We start from the raw sequence: 23,826 nt of genomic DNA on the forward strand, positions 1-23,826 counted from the left end.
GAATTGGCATCATCATGTGGGTGCTCAGTGGGTAGGCACTGTCCCCTGGGGAGGTGATGATGGGTATCATTAGTGGGGTTGTGACATTACTCAGTATCTAACATGCATGCATGTGCAGGAGCATTTATACTCACCAAGCAGCCATGTATCGCCATGCCACCCAGCTTCTAGGTCTCAGTTTAGGGTTGACATTCTGTAAATGAAACTGTCATAGGTGGACCCTGGATAGTTGGCATATACTGAGGTGATGATTCCCTTGGCATCACATACTACCTCCACGCTGATGGAATGCCAGTGATAGCGGTTTCTGTAGATGTGCTCAGTTGCCCTGGGAGGACGTAGAGCCACATGGGTGCAGTCAATGGCACCTAGCACTTTGGGGAAGTGTGCCACCCCGTAAAAATCCTGGATGACAGCCTGCCTTTCTGCATGTGTTCTGGGCAGGTATATGTGCCTGCGGACAGATGGGCATGCAGTCATGATGGCCAACACCTGGTGCAGGCAGCGTGGCCTGTGAGACCCCCCCACTATGGCACTTGTCCACTGAAATGAACCAGTGGCCAAGAAGTGCAGTACATTGAGCACCTTTTCCAATGGGCTCAGTGCTTGGGAGCACAGGGTGGGTGATGTGAGGTCATCCTCCCACTCACTCACCAGGTTGAGTATTATGTGAGGTGGAAACCTGTACCTCCCATACACCTGGTCATCAGGCATCCCAAAAAGGTTGGTTCTGGATGTAAAAATTCTGGCCCTGACTATCCTCCTCCTCCTCCTGCGGTATCCCACGACCACTGCTGCGAGGAACGGTATATTCATCTTGGCGTCTGAGCTTGTTTGTTGTTTGCGTGCACATTTATGCTGCGCGGGTCCACGTACGCCTACTTCCTGCTGGCGTACGTGTTTCCGGATTAGCACGTCTTTTTTGTTGCACGCGTTAGCCCCGTTCTATTCCATGAATACGTGTTGTAGGCGCGCGTGTGGGCGTTCCGCACATTTGCCTCCTGTACTTCCCCCGTGACGCCCACATTTTCACGTGTTGTTCCCCATTCTGCGTGTTACGCCCCGTGTTACGGCTACTTTTGTTGTGTGCGGTTCGCTATGTGTGTTTTCACTGCACACATAGTGCACGCTGTTTGAAGACGTGTGCGCCAGCGTGTGCCATGCAGGATTTAAGCGCACATCCATGGATTTACACGCGCACAGACTTCCATGAATCGCTGTGCGCGGGTTTTGCTGCAATTTTCGCACTTGCGCTGCGATTCGCACACTTTCGCACGCTTGCGCGGGAATTTTCAGCGCACATTAATTCCATGAATCGTCCCCTAAATGTTTTAACACTTTCCATTATGTTGAAATGCTATGGTTGAAGTATTTGATGTTTAGACTGGAGCAAATGTGCAATAGACATGTAGAGTGCCTAGTATGTTTTAGAATATAATATATCCATATGAAGACTGTTTGCATTAATGCTTGTATGGACAGATATTAGTGAGATTTATATAGGCAAGTAATTCTTTTTGTCTGGTTGATTATTGGTTTTACTATAGTATTGTGTTGGTCTCCATGATGTAAAGCTAGGGACTAACTTTGTTGAAGTTGCATTATTCTTTTAAATACATTTCGATTTTTGAATACCACACTGTCTATTCCTTGTCCAGAATTGTGGGGTGGGACTGTATAAAAGGGGATATGAGACTGGAATGCCACGCCTACGTGTGCCAAAGATTTACAAGGGTACGTGTTCATAGCTACTTCAATACTTAGCTTGAATTTCAACTGTTTCTTAATTACTCACTTGCTTTACTGCATACAGCTTTTCCATATTTCTTAATTGAAACCTCTATCACTTTCTTAAATGTAAGGTGTTGGTGTTCTTTAGAGAGAAAACCCATTGTGAATGTTCAGTTCTAGTAAATAGTGTATTTTATACTTGACTGTCAACATTTATTTGAGCACTCTGTGTCTCTGATTGCCCTAATAAACCATTCCCAAAGTAAAAAAAAAAGAAAGGTGTGTGACTGTAGAGTAAAAGCTTGAAGGAGGGAGTAGTAGTATGGAGGGGGAGCAGTGTTGTGGGTGAGAGAGTAGTATTGTGGAGGAGGTAATAGTGGTGAGGAGGAAGGAGTATTTGTAGAAGGAGGAATGACATTAAAGGGTGGAGGTGAGACATAGTAGTGAAACATCAGAGGCACAGGACTCTGGTGGGAGGATTGAGGCAGAGGTGGTCAACAAACATAGTAGAAAGGAAGGGGTGAGAGTGTGCATGGTAGAAAAGGCCAGAATCAAACAGCGTAATTGCAAGGGACAATCTCAACTCCTTAGACCACTAATGACTGTATAGAATATGGAGAATTAGGAAGTCCCAGAGGGAGTCTATTGAGATAAAGGGCCGCATTACGACTTTGGAGGCAGCCATGTCCTTAATAAGGGCATGGCTGCCTCCAAAATCGTGTCTGGGTCTGGGTTCCCTGAATGAGGAAATACCGGGCCATTCCGAGTATGGAGGGCCCGGTATTTCCTCCTTCAGAGAACCCGAGCCTGGTCCTTGCCCATTCCCATTCGAGCCCTCATAGGGCTCAATAGGAATGGGGAGGGAGCTAACAACGGGCCCATTACGAATGGGCCCGTTGTTAGCTCCCTGGTCCCTCGCGGGACCTGCTATGGACGTCTGGAAAAACCAGACGTCCAGAGTGTGTCCCGCGAAGGGACCTCGTAATAGTGCGGAGTGGGTTTAACGGCACCAGCACCATTACCGGCGCTGTTAAACCCATCACGCACATGATATTGAGGCATCTGTGAAAAGTGTTAGGCATATGTGCATCTTCCATGTAGTGTAATGAAATAAAGTAGTCTACCTATACATGTAGTAAGTAGGTGAATACTCTAAAGCCTTGTTTAGTGCATCTACATTTTTAAGGTGAAAGAGTATGTCAAAACCGTCTAAGGCACAAGTGAAATTTGTTGTTGAGGTAGTATTCCCAACTATTCGTAGGCATATGTGGAATTTATAGGCAAGGTTGTCCTCAAGTACAGTCTTTGGCATTAGATGCATTTAGTAGGCAAGGCACTAAATACAAACAGCCTTATGCACAAGGTTTAGGGTAGGCCCATAACCTGAACGGGCAAAAACAATCCAAGGAACAATAAAGAGTGAACGAATTGCAAGAACAGCACAATTTATTACATGCAACTTCGTCCGGGAGAAAAGCAAGCTCCATTCATCACGCCTACATTTAATGGTGCTATATAAAGGAGAAAATCACAAGCATGAAATTGAAGCAGTTACAAAACACATCTAAATCCCTTTGACCCTATTGTCTAATATCCCTAGTCCCATAAAAAAGACCATACATTAGTTGGCCTTATTGGCACAATTCTACCCTTGTGACCAAACAAGTACAATCCTTCTAGCGGTGACCTAATGTCTTAGTCAGTTATAATTCTCCAAACCCATTGGCTGGTAGCTTTGGGTATATTTGTTGCACATGGACCCCTTTCCCATTGGTCAACCTACTCTTTAGTATCTGAATGGATGCATTGTCCGTTAGAATTGACCAATCCCCTGTGAGTTGTACACAGTGTGGCAACAGAAACAGATACCTCAACCCATTCCCACGTGACCAGAAAGTCTGGCACCCCTTGATGGCTCTCACTCTTGTGACTGGCCAATGGGCATTTCCTGCTGTGATTCTCGTTTAGAAACATGCTTGCACAGCTTCACTCCCACACACATCTGCTTTCATATATAACTCAATCACCTTGCACAACACCCCTAAGAACGCACCTACCTTTTATGACAAAACATTCGAAATGTAGCTACACACATAACTGCCTATCCTCTTTCCCACACCCTTCTGCTTAGCTCCTAGTATACCTCCTTCCACCCATCCACATGCCCTTCAGACATGGGTGACTAGTAGGCTCTTGGCTACCCTCTCATCCCTTTAATGGCCGAAATTCGCACACGAATAATAATAATAATAGCACCTCCCAATTTTTCCATACTTGGGACTTTGGTCCCTCCGAGGGCGTTAAACCACCAGTGCGTTGGGACCATAATTATGGTGAAAAGGCGCTATGCAAATGATGAAAATGAATGAATGAATGATCAAGTAAAAGCCTAGATTTGGTACATTCAGCAAGATTGTGAACCATATTGGTTGATACATTAAGGTGGGCGCATTCTGCTTGCATGCAACTATCAATGAGTGGTTACATTAAAGACCCCACTGTATGAGAAATGATTGTCAGGCAAATATGGCAGCTGAGTCAGTGAAATGGTGAAAAGGAAAGGCGGGCACAACTGGTTGATCAAAGTAGTGAATATATATGTGTCGCTAGTCGTAAAATCAATGGCGATTCCCAGGAGCTGACTAGTTAAGAAGATCCAAAGACACCTGGATCTGAACAATAGCAAAACACAAAAGCTGTGTGGGAACCACACAGCTAGCCAGTCGCTCTCAAATTGTCTAATAAATTATAAGCCAATAGATAAAGCAATGTTCTCTCTGTAAAGTTCTCAGGGGCAAGTGCTTAAATACAGAATGATTTTCAAACAAAAAATCCTGAGAATTCTTCAGTGCAAAAAAATCAATATTTAATGTCCAGCAGTGCAGGAGGCCAGCTGTTGCCTCATCTAGAGTAGAACTCTAAAGCCAATGCAGTCTGGAGTTAAAACTCCTTCATCAAGACGGAGCCCTACAGAATGTTAAGTAAATCAAATGCATTAACATACACCAATTAATGTAAATTAATAAGCATTGAAATCATCATGGTGAGCACATCATGAAACATAAAGGTACATACCAAATTTCACGACATGGTGTAGAATGGGAGAAAAAAGGAAGAAACGGAATTTAATGTAAGTATGTTTCATTGCCAAGCCCTTTGAACTGGAGACATGTGAAAAAACGGAAAGTACCTAGTTTGTTGAACAAGTGCGATCGATTTCGATTCTTCCTCTGCAGAGAGCCAGGTGTGTGTAATGACACATGGTTCCACTGGCTGAAACCAGATCAAAGGTATGTATAAAGTGTAAATGGCTGCATGTATGATATATGCAATTAAAGACGGCATGTAGTGCTGCCGCTTACCTGCAGGATGTGTTCCATACAGTCAATGGAGGATGCGCGGGGACGCGCGCCTCCAATGCTAATATAAGGTTGCCATGGAGACTGGATGTCCGCCGCTGCGAGGCTCATCATGGGGAGGAGGCATGCTTGTGGCGTCTCGCGTCCCGATCCCTCCAATGAACGATCAGGACTATCAGTCTCACGTCCACATTCAAAATTGTGAGTAAAAAAGTGGAATCTAGTGTATATCTATTAACGTAAGGCTAGATAAATACACAAAGTACGTGGCGGTTTGCCGCGTCCAAATGTGGCATATGGGCATGCCCACAATGTGACGTGTGCTGGTCTCTCCGTGGAAACGGGGAGACCGGAAAATGTATGCATGTCAATGCTGGTAAATTGGTGGAAAAACCTCTGAATAGATCATAGCATATATGGATCTCTGCACGGGGAGATTTAATGCTGCAAATACATGAGCTCAAGGGTGAGGAAAACTCTATGTCAGCTCGGTGTAACTGAAAAAGTATATCAGAGGTATGAAGAATTGTAGCATGTGTTGTAAGATCCCAGCTATAATGTTGTCTAAGACACAACCAGTAATACAAAGTAGATCAATCAAGTTGACAAAGTATTACAACGCAGTCTGTGTCCTACAACGCACAGCCCAGCTGAACCTCTGGGGGTGACACTATCTATAGCAAATACACAGTATGTATAGACGGTGCATGATGGCTGGTAGACAGAGATCTAAATGTAAAAACTTGGTAAATGTCCTAAAGAGTCCACAGAGTCTTGAATAAACATGTGAAACCCAGCTGAACTGCTGGAAATAACAGTTTCAGTAGCAAATTAGAAAATATGTAAAAAAAATACTTGTTGGAGATCAGTGAATGTCCAAGTATGTAAGCATGATGGATCATCTAGAATGTACATAACGCTTTAAGTACATTCATTCATTATAGACCAGGTTAAATATAACATGCAAAGTTGATTTCTTCATGCATCCCGTTAGGGGCGAGAGAGCAAAGGCAGTCTATCCAAAAGGTCTCTCTTCTATCAAGTTTGATGTTCAAATCCTCATGTGGATGCAATTTCTGAACAACGTCAACAATTTGGAACCTAATCTGTGACAAGCTGTGCTTTTTCTCCTGCCGGTGTCTGGCCACCGCTGAGTTGGGGTTACAGTTTCTGATGCACAACCTGTGCTCATTCCACCTTGTGTTGGCGGGGCATTTTGATTTCCCAATGCTGTGCAAGAGGTGTGCGCTGCATTGGATTTGCACCAGCGCCATATGCAGAACCCTAATCTATCTAACCAAGCTCAGACTCGATGCACACAATCTTCTCTCAATAAGATAACAACAATACCTTGTTTCAACATCTTCTGAAGGGACACAATTCTGTGTGTTTCTTGCTATTTCAATAATTGAACAATGATATTCATACTGTTCTTGCATATGGTTATGGTGAAAATGTTCAGCTCATAAAATGTAATGACAATTATTTTCTTGCACCATTGTTCAAATATTTGTTGATGTCAATATATGTTTCTAGATGACAAATGCCACAGACATATCTTCCTTTTGCTTTCCTTTTTCTTGGTATGTGCATGAATCTGTTTTATGCATGTTTACATATCTAAAAATAAAATAAAATAAAATAAAATAAAAGTGAAGTTAAACACAAGTGTTGGGATCCAGCACAGTGTTATTTTGCTCTAGCTCAATAGAGAACAAATAGTTGTACTTCCATAATGTGTAAATAATCAACACAATGTGTATAGCGTCCTTGAGACATATACAGTGACTTAATCCACTGTTAGCAACCACATGTTTTTCCTGTCAGGACGCCTCTCTGTTGTATTCAGTTAAATATACCGCAGTCCCTTACAGAGTAGGGGTACACCCTCCTGCTTTTGAGTTTACCTACAGCCTAGGCTGCATTTAGGGTCCCCTTGATGTACAGTGTTCTTGCACACACTAAGGGTTTATGTACACTGATACACTTCAATACACTTGTCTGTCTCACTTGTTTGTTTTTTTACGCACATGCCCGAAGGGCCATGGCAGAGAGTGTCACACTGAGCTATAGCGAGGAGTAAATAATTAACATAATTCGAAGTCCCTCGCCGTTTCACGAAACGGGAACCACAAACACCACTCTCACACACATCAATGCGGATGAACTTTTAAATTAAAGAAAAACGGTTTCAGGACCGAACTACATGGGCACTTCTTGAGAGAATACCTGAAGGCCAACACTATTCCAGCAGGCCTTGTAGTGCATAACAAACTGGGGCTCTTCTTTGATGATGAGGCCTATAAATCGGTTTCAGTCAAATAGCGACAAAATGCAGGTGATATCTTATGGTGTTGACTATCTCTACAGCACAAATGATTGCTATCACACTGCAAAAGGAATTGGAAGTGGAAGAACTTAAATTAAATTCCAATACATCGATCATCAATGCAAATGAGACAATCACTGAAATAGAGAAACTATTTGAGGACTTTAGAGCCGCCACAATATCTAAGAAAACCAAAAAACTCAATAAGGACATACAAGAATTCAAAACTGAAAAAGAATCTACACATATTTGAGTGCAGATTAATTGGAACAAAGAAACACAGAGAGATTGCAACAAACCTCCATCAACAGGAGAGGAGTCCGGAGGTGGGTTACCTTTCCGATACTAGCAGCGACTCAGCAGCAGACAACCCCTACTACTCTGGCTATCAACAGACCCATAGGACAAGAAGCCAAATACCTTTTTTAGACAGAGGCCAGCACAGAGAATATCAGGGGGACTTTTTTAACCCTGAGTTTGAATCTTGGGGAGGTAGAAGGGGACAGAAACAACGCAGGAAAGGGTACAATCAATAGACACCACCATGGCTCAGACTCACAAAGGCTGCAGGAGAAAGCCATCCCCGTCTTCAACCTCTCAGACATCGACCTCTCCCCAACGCAGCTGAAACTTCTAGAGAAGGGGTTATCATTTTTCCCAACTAACAACACAGATTGGTTTACTACAGAAATAGAAATGAAAAAGTTCTTCAGAAAACTTCGACTCAGGGACTTTTTTTCGGAACAAGACAAACCTGATACTAGGCAAGATACTGGACTAAGTGTCCCCTCGACATTTCAACCACCTGACAGCAAATTGGCTAAAGATATACTACTCCTCGAGAAGTGTGTCCTTGGTGACCTTGAAAGAATGAGATCCACCAACAAGAACACCAGAAATAACCTGTCTAATAGTGAGCGAAAGGCCATAGAGGAACTCATGTCCAACCCCATACTAGTGATAAAACCAGCAGATAATGGGGAGGCATACTGGTTTTTCCACAAGCCCAGAATAGCAGTTTGGTTCTAGACCTATTGGAGGATGGAGAAAGTTACCAGCTACTACGTAAGGATCCATCAGCTGAAGTAAAACAATAAATACGAGAGATCACACAATTTGAAGCAGATAGGGGATGGATCACAAAGGAATAATTAGAATATCTAAACCATTCGGAACAGAGAATTTTGTCCTTCTATGCCCTCCCCAAAATGCACAAGAACTCCTCTAGACCATCAGGCAGGTTGACAATATCGAGCTGTGGCTACCTCCTAGAACCCCTTTGCAAATTTGTTGACCAATTTTTACAACCCATTAGTCAGGGGACAATAAAGTACCTGAAAGATACTACTGCTAAAATTAAAATATTTGAAGGCTAGAGTTTCAAGATGGAAAACAATCTCCTAGTAACCATGGATATCAAATCACTCTATACAAATATACAGCAAGAAGAAGCAATTGACATAATACAAGGTTTCCTGACACACCATAACACACAGCAAAGAGTGCGAGCAGAATTCATTGTGGAACTGATGTCCACTGCTTTAAGAAATAACTTTTTCCACTTTGCAGGCCAATTTTATTTACATACCTGAGGAACAGCTATGGGTGCAGCATTTGCCCCGTGCCAGCAAACACTTTTTATGTCAAAATTTGAAGAACAATTTATCCTGTCTGATGCCAATCAACATAAACCACAGATCAAGATATGGCCCAGGTACGTCGATGATGTCATTTTTATCTGGGAAGGAAACCAAGAATCATTAACAGACTTTCTGCAATATATATTAATGACCTTCACCCAACAATACAGTTTACAATGGAATATGATCAACAATGCATTAATTTCTTGGACCTGACCATAAAGGTTATTGTGAAAATGTTCAGCTCATAAGATGTGATCTTTTCTTGCACCTTTGTTCAAATATTTGTTGATGTCAATATATGTTTTCTGGATGACAAATGCCACAGACATATCTTCCTTTTGCTTTCTTTTTTCTTGGTATGTGCATGAATCTTTGTTATGCATTTTTCCATATCTTTTAATCCATTTAATAAAAGTGAAGTTAAACACAAGTGTTTGGATCAAGCCTAGTGTGATTTTGCTCTAACTCACTAGAGAACAAATAGTAGGACTTTCATAATGTGTAAATAATTAACACCATGCATATAGCTTCCTTGAAACATAGACAGTGACTTAATCCACTGTTAGCAACCACAGGGTTTTTCCTGTTGGGACGCCTCTCTGTTGTATTTGGGTAGTAACTACTCGGCACAAAGATTACACCCTGCAGTGAAGAGGAAGACAATCTATCTGTGTGCATTTCAGAAGGATAACTCAAAAGAATGAGAATACAGAATAGCCAAAATAGCCAAGAATAGCCAAAATAGCCAAGAATAGCCAAAAAGCCTGGACACTATCAAATCACAAACTCGCTCAAACGCATGTGTTCATATGCCGCAGTAAAGGCTCATGCCTAACCATCATCCTAACATGCCAGCATTAAAAACCATTTGCAGCCAGACAAAGCACATTATAGCAAATACCTATTAATCTCCATCTATCAAACCTCTAAACCTGCATATGCAGTGTTAGGAAAGTTTTCTCTTCTAGAAAATTTTCCTCCATTTTCTATCGACCGCCAAATGTTTGCTTTTGTTTTTACACCATGTCCGGACCTTTTTCAGTGAAGTGAAGCCCTCAACCTCACTCCACTGGCTTTGCTCACTTGTTAAGGGAAAACTGACTAGTCCTTCAGGATGTCAGTACTGGGAAACTATGTTTCCCTTTTCCTTTTTACACCTTATCTATTTTGGGGAACCTTTTCATGTTGCACACAGCACTTTACAGTGCAGTGCAAATGGGATACTTCTGCATCACCCTACACCACTCCATGGCCGGACTGGGAAAAGAAATAGGTCCAGACACCCCTCTGATGACATCACTGGAAGTTATGTCATTTAACCCTACCACAAAGTGACATCCCGGGAAGCGATGAAACACAACTTTTCACCCCTGGACAAAACAGGAAGTGGCATCAAATAGCATTGTTCCTAAGTACACTGCGAAAAATATGGTCATGATTTCACTAATGTGATATACATTTCATACAAGAATGGATCACCATCCGTATCATTTGTATCTGTATGTATAGATTCATATTGTCAAATTACTGTGAATGCAAGCAGACGTTCAAGGCCAAATGATAGTATGTTATTGTATAACACTTTCGCTTAAGATCTTTTTTATAGAACAAAGATGCATACAATATCACCCAACCTGTGTTGGTACTCATTTATCGACCTAAGAAGGATGAAAGGCTGAGATGGCCTTGCTGGGATTTGAACCTGCAGATCATACACACATCCCAGTAGCGAGCACTCACCCCACTGAGCTATCATATCGGCTATAGTAAAATTAGCAATTATTCTGTAGTGGATACCATTAAACAGGTAATTGAGATTTAACAACAGACCAATTAAGTTCATCTGCTGGTCTGGTGCAAAGTTGCCCGCATGTCAAGCCTGCATGCATCTACTTTCAAGCTTCAGAGGTTTGTATAAAAATAGGGAAATCAGCGCACTCACAGGACATCCCATACTATGAGCACTTGTTACTTCATACATGCAAACAAACATCCTGAACAGCATGGCAGTGAGATGGGAAATGTAGACGCATTACAACAAAGCATTCATTGTGGCACAATGAAGTGAATAGCCACTTGATGTGCTATGGTCAAATATTTGTACACTGTACAGAGGCTTTTAGGCACAAGGATTTTGTCAAGTGACCGAGGACACCGAGATGGAATGTCTTGTGATGATCGTAAAAGAGAGGACGGCAGAAAAAAACATGCTATTACTGCAACTTGCAAAAGGCAAAATAGATAGTCTGAAATGGATGCTTATTCTACTCTAAAATTGGTTGTTTATTACTAATATCATCAATACATATTTTTCACTAATACAAAAGCACAACAACTCCAGGGGGCACCATGCCCCCTGGAGTGGTGGCACAGTGACAGCGCCATCCCGGTGGCAGCCCCGGTGCCTCAACTTTGCATGCTGCAGCAGCATGTGAATGATGCATGCATCACAATTATGATGCACACATCATGCATGCAAATAAATCATCAAAGCAAGATAGCATGTGTTACCTTCGTTTGATTAATTATACCGTTGCAGGTATTTTTTTCTCCAAAATATATATATTTTATTCCCCCAAAAAATAATCGGATTTTTATTTTGTCCAAACCGGCCCAGGCATGGCCAGAAACTGGCCCCCACTCCCCAGGGATGATTTCGAGCCAGCCACAGGTCGAAAGGCCGAGGGGCCAATCCAACCCTGCACTACTCTCAAAGGGATTTTTGATTACTTGCAAATGTGCCTAAGGACAAACTGGTAGCAGCAGTTACTTTTCCCTAATTTCTACTGTACTTTTATTTAGCCTTACTGTGTTTAGCGTGTTTGGCTGCTAATTGTGGCTATTGTCCTAACATGGCCATGCCACAAGGTTTTTCCTTGGTCATCTTGTCTTTTTGCCTCCTTCCCCTCTTGCCAGGTCAGGAAATTCATTTTATGGCCATGCTTTTTCTCAGGAAAGCATTGCTTTTTGCAGGCTTGTGCAGGCCATATGAGTTGCAAGCCAGGAAATGGGCTGGGGCTGGCTGGTCCGAATCCACAAACTGATTTCTGTATGTCTGAAGTGTATGCATGAATTTCACCTGATTAGGCCACTGCAGGGGTGTGTGTGTGGGGCAGCTCTTCATTGGTTGGGCTGAGTTTCTGTACTCACCTGAGCTTTTGGATTGGAATAGGAGTCCTGCAGCCATTCCCCAGTGACCTGAAGAGTAGCCAAGTATTCTGCACAGCCATGAAGGAAATGAAGCAAAATGTCAACCACGTAACTGTGACTATGCAGGTACAGCGACTTTGGTACATTTTGTTTCACTGGCTTCCATTACTGCGTCGGTCTCCTTGGGCACAGAAACAGGAATCATTGAATGTGGGGGACAAGAATGCTACGCCCTGCAGCGTCACCTCGTAAGTGGGAGGAACTGACGCTGCAGGGATACGGGGAGTTGGTGGTGCACACAGAAGTGTTCTGCCATAAGGCAAGTGCGGTTGGGGGGGTCGGGCAGGGGAATTCAGGCCACGGGTCACGGGCAAAGTGATCTATCTGATCACTGCAACGCGCTGTAATTTTCATTGACATTTTCGTCTATGCAGTTACGGGTGGCACACTGATCACATAGATTCGCTGGGGAGACTTTGGAAGACCCTTGGACTAATACTGAGAAGACCTGGTGACCAACCTTTGCTGCAGTACCGGTGGCGCCTTGTTTGGTTACTGATCTTAAAAGACCCTTTCCAGTGCTTCAACCCCTCTGAGTAGTGGCAACAACCATTCTCGGTGTCTTCTTGGTGCACTGCAAACTGGAGTCTTCAGTAGTGTCCCTGTGCCATCCAATGGGCTGACCAACTCCGGTTTGGGGTACCAAAGTGGAAGTGTCGCCGTTCCTCATTTTATATCAGAACTTTCGGGTCTTCACCTTGTCCTGTAAATAGCTTTACTGCAAAATGTTGATCTCACAGCATCCAAGGGTCCCGAGATAGAAGGCTATCTTCAACCATAACATCTGTGCAGGCATCGGTGACCGTTGCTGGAAATGGCTCTCCCGCATCTGGTCAAGTGCCTAGTGGAGGTCTGCATTGGTGTTTGCTGCATTCATCCAGAGGAACGGGTTGCAACAGCTCCTGGTCCTGACCTGGACTTCTCTTGCACCCACAGCTCCTGGGAATCGTTGAGCAGAAACAATGGTGGGAAAACCGACCTCTGGTGACTCTCCAATGAACTGCCAAGTCTGAGGAAAAATGTGAGTACAGTTTCAATGGTACTTGCCTGCACCCCTATCTCCACCCTTTAAAAGTTTGAAGAACGTTTTAATTGTTTTGTAACTTTTGGCTATGTCAATACTTGTTACTTAAATCCCTCCAAAAGGTAGAAACAGGTTTAATTCACCAATGAGCTTCTTCATCTGCCTTCTTGAACCTTCTTCACATCCACAGGCTCCTCCTGCTAAGTTTTTCTCACTCCCTAAAACCAGGCATGTAATTTCAGCAAAATGCCAGGGCTAGGGGAAGTGACATCACATGACCCTGCCCGAGTGACATCACAGACAGTGATGTTGTTTTACTCCACCCGAGTGACATTACAGGAAGTGATGTAATTTGTCCTTATGTGACATAACAGGAGGTGATGGTCATTTGACCCCGCCCCCCACATGATATAACAGGAATGGCATTGTAAAGTATTACCATGCACTATGAAAAATATGGTTAGGATATAACTGTAATGTGACATACATTTCATACTAGAATAGACCATCATATGTAGCATTGTGTCTAGGTCCATGTTACCACAGGAAGTGTATGAACCCAAATCCCCTCTTTATGTGGATCCGCCCTGTAATTTCAACATGACTACAGAGCAAAATCATTGAGATAGGGGAAGCTAGGATAGAAGGAGAGAGGGAGGATAATTCACCGTAGAATATGTGTTCTTATAGTCCATGGCATCCACAGTCTTCAATGATTTTGGCCCTTACCCCATTTTCTTCTGTTTCAACAAGTCACCTTCCCTAAGTAGGACGTATTGCGTTGTACTGTTTGCAGTTGTTTCATGCACTTCATTATTCCTGCACAAAACAGCCAGACCTCTCTGATATTGTTCTCCTTCAGAACCTACAGGTAAGTTTAAAATGGGTTTCATTAGTGCAGTGGCAAATACTGCTACCTGATCAACTTCCTGTATCTCTTCAAAGTGCTTGCATAACTCAAGAGGAACAAAATATTTCAAGTTATTTCTATACATTACTAGCATCACACTCTCTCATACTTTCAAACAAGTATAATTCTTTTGTTTCATGTACACATCCCACCATACAAGGTCTGCAGAAGTTTAGTCTGTTACGAAACCTGATTACCAACATTGAAAACCTTTTATTCCACTTATGGAGGGCTTCTGCATTGCCATTCTAGTGTTGCATCCTGACCCAAAATCTGAAAAGGAGAGCACTTACAGAACACTGCCTGCAAACCAGCCATGCCCTGCACACATTTGAAGGATGGGTAGGTATCATACTCACATCCGGAAAAACAGAGATCAAGACTCAATCTTCTTCCATGTACTCTTGTGAGGCTTTTGGAGTAACACTTATTCTTGTGTGATTTTGGCGGCAAAACAAATAATTCAAGTTTTAAAGATGTACAGTGCATTACTGAGTGATGCCAACTTCAGTACCAAAAGCCTCATGACTCATGTTCCCATACCATCTGAAAAATAAATCCTGGCTGAATTTTGCATCACTCCCATACTCGCCGACACCCTTTATATGCCTACGGTTCTGTTGCTAGATGTTCATTATCCTCTACACCCCGTACCTCTCCATAGAGGTACAAATCCTGTTGAGTCATTGACGATTTACATCCAATGGCATTCTTCTTGAAGGTTGACAAGGTCAGTTAGCAACACTTGAATTAGTTCACTCACCTTTGGCAAATCAAGATCCTTTCTCTGAAGTTCTTCAGGTGACACATTAAACTTTTGCAGAATCGCTTCCATACTTAGCAAAGTTAGGAAAAACTCAAAGCTCTAAATATTTCGAAGAAGTCCTGTGGCTTCTGAGCTTGTCACGTTGGTGTAATTCCATTGCATTGAGAATAACAAGAATGGTCTCATATCAAATCTCTATTTTTCTAACACTAGCGTAGCAATACAACCATCCAGTGCCAGCAAGTCTTTATCATTTGTATACTATCAGACCACTTTCTTTTTGAGCTTTTACAAACAGTTTGTGTCAAGGAGAACTTTGCGAAAGGAACACATAAATAGCCTGCAAAGTTGAGAAAAGATCTTTTACTTTTTGTATGTTAGTGATAGTTTGCACTAACGCAAGGTTTAGACGATGCGCATGACAGTGAATATAAATAGCCTGTGGAGCAATCTTTTTTGATTTTCCCTTGCACTCCATTGAAACAGCCACTCATAACTGATGACCCATCATAGCATTGTGCCACCCATTTCTTCCAGTCAAGGCCAGTTGTTAATACAGAATCATCAATGTATGCAGCTAAACTGGAAGCATCCAACGTCTCCATGTGGCAACATCTCATGGCTTTTTCCTGAATGCTCCTATCTGTATCTACAAACTGGATCACAAGGCTCCGCTGTTCTTTATTTGAAATGTCTTTGGTTTCATCAACCAACACTGCAAATTGCTTTGTCACTTTCCTAACAATATTCTGAAGTACAAGATTTGCCACCACTGCGATCATGTCATTTTGATACTCAGGAGATGTGTAATGCCCAAATAGAGTAACCATTTTGACTTTAAGAAGTTCATTATTATCAGACAGCAAACACAATATTCCTATGAAGTTTCCCTTATTGTGGGAATGTTGCGATTCGTCTGTGGCTCAGAAAGCTAGCCCTTTGCGACCCAAGTTACATACAACTTGTACTAACTTCAGCACATGTTGATGATTTTCTACAATCTCTTGCTCTCCAACTTTTTCCATCATGGAAACAATGGACTGTTGAGGGTCTGTTGTCTGTTGTACATGCTTAAAGTTTGTCCTAGATACAACCAAAGATGTATGCTTCCCAGAAGCAGTGTTTCTTTGAACCACAACCTATCTTTTCCCATTTACTGAAGCCTTTGTCACCAAATGGAACACTGCCATGCACATGCCCCTCTCCTCCAGAAGTAGAACCAAAATGTCTGCATGCAAAGCAGTATACTTTATCTTTCAGAATTGAATACTCCAGTCAAGGATATGTTTTGTAGTCTCCATTAAACGTACGGGAAGCAGTTACAGGGTATCTAAGGCGTTTTGGCTGTACAGGTTCACTGTATTGACTTGGTGACAGAGAAGTCATCACAATGTCATCTAAATTGGGAGCTGGAGACTTTCTCTGAATTCCCTGCTCAGCTTGACGCATCTGCATACTATCATCACTCTGCAACCAAGAGCAGCCTGTGCTCTCCCCCAGGAATTAAATGTAAGGAGAACACGCAGCAGAGGGGGGATCCTCAAACATGCCAACACAGGATGAACAATCCTCAGTATCAGGATTGAAAGACCATTCAGTGTTATACAGGAGAGATGAAGTATTGCTTAGTTCAGTATCATGTGAAACCGTCACGCCAATGTCTGCACAGGAACAAGTGACTTCAGTGTCCATTACAAATGAAGGAGAAGCTATAACAGCCAAGGAAGGAGGATTTCCAAGTAAAGTGTCAGCATGTGAAGATCTCAGAACATTGTCGGCACATTTAGATGTTGATGCCATGTCAACACCTGAAGAAGCATCGCTGATGGCAGCAAGTGTTGATGTGCTGGCCAATGGTTGGACAACATGTACAGCTGTGCTTGAACTGCCACTCGAGGTATCATCAGAAGACCTCTTTTGCTTGCTTGATTTAGAGTCTGTCGCAGTGGCAGCTCCTCTTGGTTTTTGAGGAAATAGATCAAGTTTTGGATCCTTGGGTTTTCCTGTAGGCATAGGCATATAGTTATTTTTAGTACTGCTAAATCATAAGCTATTATGCAAGCAAATGATGGATTCCCAGGTCTCCTCACTTGTCTTGTTCTTCACTCTTCTTTGTGAGACCACGTCTGCTACATATCAAATTAGAGGAGACAAATCTGTAACGTATTGTTTTGGCTTAAAACCAACATTCAAACATATTCATACAGATTATATATGTATATATTGGGTGAGAATGCAGCATTTCACAAATGTGTTTGCTTTACTATCTATCAATGGCAATAACCGCATCTGAACAATGGTGGTGTATGATGTTACATTTGTTTGTCCTGCTCCCCCCGATACTAGTGCTCATCTAGCTCCCTCACACCGTCTCAGGCATTCCAGGCACTCGGCACTCGGACACAAATAATAAACAAAGCCAGAAGTTTGGGTGTAAAAGCTGTAATGTTAATACACACACCAGGCTATGGAGGGCTGCATCGACTCTGCCCCTTCCCAGGTCTGGCTCATACTTATGTACAATGCAAAGCTACATATTAATCTCCTCCCATTAGCCGTACGTATTCATAAAAACAGGTCATTTCGCTGAAGTGAGAGACTCAAGTACATTTCGTAACTGGCTGGCTGCTTCTGCGAGGCAGCCTTGGGACTTGAGCCAGCAGCTTCAGGACTGTGTACTTCTCAAAGGGAGGGCTGTTGTTGCCCATCTCTGAGGCCTGGCTGGCAGGCATTCTACAGCTAGATCGGCTGGTTGTCCTCTGGTGGTTCTCTGCAACATCTGCTTTCATGGCTGTTAGATGTTTAGGCCAGTCCTTATGCCAAATCATTGGGCCAGTCTTCTTGCTTCAGATGTGATGTATCTCTAACCAAAAGAAAGTGCAGAGTCAAAAATGTGCCAGGTGACATGTGCCCACTTATTTTTCATCTCTTTTTATTTTATCTATGAATCGCTAACCAAAACCCTTGAACTACTTCTACATAAGCGCATTGCAATAAAAACTATTCTTGCTCAACAAGGAAGCAAGAAAAATAAAAAACATTACCAAACTCGCAGCTTATTTATGTATGTACTCATTTAAAGCCATTCACTGTACTGTATTGCATAAAGAACCCCACCTATTAGCATCAGCCAGAATCTAGGGTGCATCTAAAACACCAAAAACAGGCATAACTAAATGTCCCGCTGTTTCTAGCTCTGAGCATCCCTGTCACTGTCACATTCAGCTACACCCCATTCATGTGTCTGTGATGTTTGTTTGCACTGTCCAAGTCAAAGTCAATCTCTTCCTTACTTTCCAGTATATAGTACCCCTCCAGTACCTCCCAGTCCCTAGGTGCACCCGCAGTCAGTGTCAGCAGCAACTTGTCAGTGCTTGTCATATTTTTCCCAAGTAGCATCTTTCATGGTGAATACCTGGTCACTGAAAACTCTCCCAGCAGTCCATGGAGAACAAATGACAGCCATTCTTCCCACTGTGTGTCTTTCACATCCATCTGTTTGAACTGCTCCTTCTTTGGCACCTCTTTCTGTTTTTTCTTCCAATGAGTCACACAAATGTACATGTGCTCATGCCAATCTTCTTTTGCCGTGGGCCACCAGGCCATCTCTGTCGGGCACTGAAATGCACTGTCTTGCCCTTTCTCTGCATTGATATGCTGCATCATTTCTTAATCTTCCCCTTTCCAAATGGCCAGGAGCCGCTCACATTTCCTTTGATCCTGCTTCTTACTCTTCTGTAGGATAATCTCCACCACTTCAAGCTGTGGTTCTCCATCAAATGACACTCCTTATCTTCTATGGATACCATTAGCTCTGGCTGTGGATCATTGTCAGGTGCCACGGGCCACTCTTGCTCAGATGCAGTTATCATCTTTCTTCCCAGAGCAAGCACCACTGATTGTGCTTCACCATGCTGTGCTCTTTCCCCCAAGCACTATTAAGTCAGGCTGACACTGACCACCAACTTCCTATGTTGGGCCTGTCCATGTCCTTCTGTGGTGCACATGCCCTGAAAGCATCCTGTTGTGAATTCACATTCTCTGACATGTATTTGCTTGACACTACACCTTTCACTAGCATCTTGTTCACTTCCTTGTCTAGGGTGCACACTCCACAGTCACCCGTCCTTCTGCACTTCAGTTTATTTATTGCCACTTTGTCCGGACATGCCTCTCCCCACTCTGTCAGGACCCGTTTGTCAAATCGGTCATTGCATCTCTTTTTTTCAAAATGTCCTCCCTCCCCTCTATTGCACACAGTTGCCTCCTCCAGTGTCTTCCTCTACTTCCTCCCCTTTCTCGGAAATACATAGAGCCACCCCCATAGCATTGTGCGTCATCCACCCCAAATCCCACAAGCACTGGTGCTGGCACCTCACATTCCTGCCCCTCTGTGTGTCCTCTCTCCTCCCCCTCCTTCACTGACACTGCTTTTTTCATTCTCAGCCATGAATCATCAGCTGCATTCAGAATGTCTGCCCACCGCTGGGTGGAGCTTAACCTTTTCTCCACATTCCCTTCCACCACCCTCCTCATCTCGTCTGGCAGCAGCCGCCATATTGTACCCCTCATGAACGTTTGTGTAAGCATTACTTCAAAATCTGAGCGTCTCTGATCACTCTGTACCTCCATCCCCTTTGCGATATATTTGTGCTTTGCTTGTGATTCAGTACTATCTCCATTGTCCATTCCCTTTAGTACCCTTTGAGACTGATGTTCCTGGGCAACACCCACTCCCTTATTCCTTTGCACCGACTGGGGGACCACATCCCAATTGTCCACCATGCTCTTCAGCCTCTCTAGCACAGCCCTTGCACCCAACTTATATGACAGATCACCACCCGCCTCTTGCCTTGTCAGTGGACTGGCATCTGCCATATTGCCACTGAAACTTTATTCTGTAATCTGTATTCTTTAATCTCTTTTATTACACTTTAACTCAACCTTCAGACAGACCTCACACTCCCACTCTGTGCCCTCTATAACATTGACCCTACACCCACTCTCCACGGTGCTCTGACTGTAATACAGGTGCCTAAGAATGCTCTGCCCTATCTTTGTATTCTTCCTAGAGTCCCTGAAGACTCCAAATTCCACAAAGTCTACTATTGAAACATGCAACAGGTACAGCGAAAGAAATGTTTTTCACTTACCCGTTGTATTGCTGTAATCCCCATGCCATGCATTTGATGAAGAGAAGAGGAGCTCCCGGGTTTCGGCACCAAATGTTACATTCATTCGTCCTACTCCCCCCGATACTAGTGCTCATCTAGCTCCCTCAGACAGTCTCAGGCATTCCAGGCATTTCAGGCACTTGTCACTTGGACACAAATAATAAACAAAGTCAGATGTTTGGGTGTAAAAGCTGTAATGTTAACACACACACCAGGCTCTGGAGGGCTACATCGACTCTGCCCCCTCCTAGGCCTGGCTCATACTTATGTACAATGCAAAGCTAAATATTAATCTCCTCCCATTAGCCGTACGTATTCATAACAACAGGTCATTTCGATGAAGAGAGAGAATCAAGTACATTTCGTAACTGGCTGGCTGCTTCTGCAAGGCAACCTTGGCACTTGAGCCTGCAGCTTCAGGACTGTGTACTTCTCAAAGGGCGGGCTGTTGATGCCCATCTCTGAGGCCTGGCTGGCAGGCATTCCACAGCTAGCTCAGCTGATTGTCCTCTGGTGGTTCTCTGCAACATCTGCTTTCATGGCTGTTAGATGTTTAGGCCAGTCCTTATGCCAAATCATTAGGCCAGTCTTCTTGCTTCAGATGTGATGTATCTCAAACCAAAAGAAAATGCAGAATCAGAAATGTGCCTGCTAACATATTATAGCTCGAAAACAAAGAAGTGATGGCTCTGCAGGCAAAGAACGATGGTCTGGACGGTTGCTGAGAGCAATGCCAGAGGTTAGGATTAATTCTAAACCTTCCAGCCATCACCACTTGTGTTTTGCTTTGGTATATGATAACTAACAGAAGTTTAAAAAGCCTGAACATCAACAGGAAGCAACAATTATCTGACGAATAAGACAGCTTGTGACAAACAGGGTTGTGAGTTTTGTTAGAGAAGGTAAAAAAAAGGTATTCTGGATAGGCCTGCACCCCGGCCATTAGCTTACCTCCCTGGCTTCATGCATGTATGAAACACTCAATGCGAGAACATATGTATGTTTCAACAGTATATGCCCAAACACTATTTTCAAGTATTTTTCTTTTTGTAACTTAATTTTTAGGCCTATCTGTCAGGATTATAGTTTAGATTTGGGAGATGAACAGTTGTTACCTGTTCAAACTCTGCCCCTAAAAAGAAGAAAATCCCTAGGTCCAGAAAATGGACTGAAGCGAAGCATGTCTCTAGTGGCATACAGTTTAAGTTAGTTTTATGGCATTCTCTGATTCTTTGAAAGAGACACAGCAATCCTTTGTGTTGGAACAACTAGGCCAAGGCTGCAATGCAGAAATACATAAGGACTAACCAAACATTAACATATGCTATCCATTTTCAATAAGTTGCATCATGTTCATTTACCCCCCCACAGTGGTCGCAGATAAGGCTGGATGTCAGCTGCTCACTGGTGGTACTGTTTACAGAAGTCTGGGAACACAGAAAGGAAGGAACTCCCATGAGAAGATGTAGGTCTGAAAATGCAAAGAAAATAGCTAAATGGAAGAATCATTTGTGCAACACCACACCATATACGTTTTAGGCGCAAAGGAATGAACTACCCCAATTTAAGGGGCCAAGTGAACAACAATAAAAGCCAAGGTCAGAAGAAACGGTTCGAGAAACGTTTGATAATTATTAAGTAGGGGCGAAGGTAGTAGCTACAGGGTGACCGTGACAGTTCTTTGGGTGCACTCATTTCTAGATCCCTGTCCCTGTCTGATGTAGCAGATGAGTGGGTGGTAACTGGCTTCCTTTTGGGTGGGTTTTTGTACAGTGTTTTCTGTTTGTTCTACTGCACATAGTGTGTAAATTAAAGTATATATACATTTGTATAGAACACTGATTGGACATTCTCTTTATTTTGGACTTTTATTGTGTAGTTTGGGCCACTACTGGTTCACCTTAACACACACTCCTTAAGGGCATAGCCTTACCTCGGCCCACGTTACGACAAAAGGCAAAGGAGGTACAGCTCGTCCCTGTCCCTGTTTTACCTTTATGATTGCTTTGGGGTTTGTAGAAGTGTGAGTGCTGAGTGGGCCATACTATCCCTACTCATCCTTGTACTTCTGTAGAGCAGAGTCCAATTTGTCCCACTTATACTTCAAAACGGGTTTCTTTGACAGCCTACTTTAATGTGTTGAGAATTGGCATCATAAATAAAACAATGAATTTGAATGTGTCCCTTTTTGTCTCACTACTCTTTAATTCCCTCCTGCACTGAAGCCAAACGATGTATTTAAAGCTCCCCTCTCCACATTCACGTCATTTGGTTTATGTAACATCTCAACCCTCACTGCCTCTTCCTCGCCATCCTTCATGCAGTCTGTAGTCTCCACTTATCAGTTATAAGAAAGCACATTAAGAATGCTATTTATGTCAACGGCAGATGAACAATATCAAAAACAATCTTAAAAATAATAGGGCTGTAACATCCCTCTTTTAAAATGAAAGCTGTTATTATTGCCCATTCAATGAACACCAGTGTATCTACCACGAATGGGTGAAGGGCAGAGTGTGCCCTGCATGCTGCATGCAGATATCCTTGATAACACCTAATTTGCTGAGCAATAAAAATTATATTTTTTAAAACGACGTTGTAACCAGCACATCTAATTGCCATTCAAAGGCAGAGTACTAACTGGTACTGACATATGTTTCGTGCGTGGGTGGCAGTGGTAGCCATTAGCCCTATGTAATAGCTGCAAAATGGCGAGAAATGTCAATTCATTCATGCATTTCAAGCAGCGGCAATAGTGAGCTATTAATGCCCAGGCGTATAATGAGCAGTGATTTATGGGCCCCAAAAATAAACATTTAAACAATGTAAGAAAAGAGCCCACTTTGGCTTGGAGGAGTCATCACAAAACAATGGTTTAAGCAGCACAGTGGGGGTACTAGTCCTATATTTTACTCACCCAGGTTCAACATGGAAACGTAACACGCATGGGGCACTGTGAGGATAGTGTCCCTCGGGTAGCGCGCGCCCTCGATCTTCACAAACAGAACGCTTACAACATTAGCAAAGGCAGCCAGTACACTTTCCCCGTACACACAACAGATGTCATAGTGCAAGCATGTCTTACAAACGTATTTTACATGCACCATGTATGTGCAGCACAGACAGGGCAGTGCAGTTTTGCCCACTTTGAAGGGCTCTTGAGAATGTCCCCCAAATGCGCATTATTTTTTGCACATGATGCAAGCACGTGCACCTTTAGAAGAGCGCTCCAGATGAGGAGACCTTTATCAACAGTTTGGATGGAGTCCATTCGCACAAATCTGTCCTACGAAATGGGTTCAATGCTCGAGCAATGCGCTGTGTTTCACTCTACGCACATGCCCTCAGGGCAGTGGATTAAGGACCACCTACCCCACGGACTGCGAACATTCATCTGCAACGTTCTGCCAACTGTAAAACAATACACCACTCTCTCCCGAATTGCAGGTAGCTGTTTGTTTACCAATCTCAGCAATGGCCTCTATTCACGTGTCCTGCAGTCAGCTATTCATATGTGATTATTCAGAATACTGCTCTCACTTTTCACATACAAACACTAAGGACCTGATTCATAGAAGCGTTTTATAATGGAGCAATCCCATAGAAAAACACTCTGTGAATCAGGCCCTAAAACTTTTCAGCTTGGATGTAGCTCATGTAATTAGTCAATTAGCTGCTCT

This window comes from Ambystoma mexicanum, chromosome 5q (assembly GCF_040938575.1).
Source record: "Ambystoma mexicanum isolate Mex_15411 chromosome 5q, UKY_AmexF1_1, whole genome shotgun sequence".
Taxonomy (NCBI): Eukaryota; Metazoa; Chordata; class Amphibia; order Caudata; family Ambystomatidae; genus Ambystoma; species Ambystoma mexicanum.